Here is a 1,291-nt window from a genome sequence, read left to right on the forward strand (position 1 = left end):
GGTTTGTTTTATTTGTGTGCACTGAACCTTAAGGATCCACAGGGTATTACTGTTCAAGGGGCAAGGAGCAGTAACCCAAACTGGGATTTGTTCTAAAAATTTCCAGGTATTAGACGTCAAGCTGACAGGTCAGTAGTTACCAGATCCTCCTTTTTCTACCACCCTGCTCAAACCTCTCATTTGTTCTCAGTGATTTTACGATCCAAACTCTTTGATCTTCTTTGGATTTCTTCTTCTTTGTCTGTGTTCTAACTGCAAAAGAAAAACAAGAACCTTAGTGAGTGTTTTCTTCTCACCTTTACCTTCACCACTCCCATTTTCCCCTCTCCCCTCACCCTGGCGGAGCCAAAGGGAAAATCACCTTTTAAAAAGGTGCTTGAAGTGTGGGGCAAAACTACCATCAACAGACGACCCTGAGTTTGGCAAGCAGATGAGGGGAAATCGGGTTGCTCACCTAAAGAATAATCTCTTGGAGGCCTCTCAACTTCCTTCAGTGCTGCATACCATGTTGTCTCAGGCCTCACTGCCTCCCCCTAAAAAAGAGCTGGGAGATTCAGTTTAGTCAGCAGCTTTGCATAAACACAAGCATAAGTTCAAGAAGAAATAAAAAAAATTCTATAGTGGCCTCTGAACTGCCTAAGTTTATGACTCCAAAGGTTTCTGGTATACCGGCACTTTCATCCTCCCCTTGTGCGAAGTTTGACTGTGATTTCTGCCTCAACTTTGATGCCAGTGACTTTCACAGTAGCTTTGACTTTGTTGGCTCCTCCAGCACAAGCATCAACCATCAGATCTTCTTCGTGGTCTCTGTGCAGTCCCACACATGGGGTCTTGCCGCAGGCAACGGATCCATACCTCGGAGCTCCAATAGCTCGCCTATAGGGATTTTTGGCGCGCTTCCCTCTCGCCCTGGGGAGCAGGCACCGACCGCGCATGCCTGGAGCGGGGGGGAGCGGCCATCCCACTCAGTTTCTTCCCTTCCGCCGCCCGGACAACACCTACCTTGCTGCGTTCCTCCTTCTGCTTCGCCTCATCTCCCTTCGCCTCATCTTGGTATCGTTCACTCTCTCTTTTCTTATCATCCTTTCCTTTCTATTTCGTCCAAAAAAAAAAAAAAAAAGAAGCCTTCTCTGCGCTGTACTTTTTTCTACCCCCCCCCTCCACCCCTTCCCTTCCATCTTCCCCTCCCCGTCCGGAGCGCATGGAAGGGAAAATATCGTTTAAAAAGTGTGCGAGGTGTGGGGCGAAGTTCCCTTCTTCTGACGGCCACTCTCAGTGCCTATTTTGCTTG

This window comes from Heteronotia binoei, chromosome 15, assembly GCF_032191835.1.
Source record: "Heteronotia binoei isolate CCM8104 ecotype False Entrance Well chromosome 15, APGP_CSIRO_Hbin_v1, whole genome shotgun sequence".
Classification (NCBI taxonomy): domain Eukaryota; kingdom Metazoa; phylum Chordata; class Lepidosauria; order Squamata; family Gekkonidae; genus Heteronotia; species Heteronotia binoei.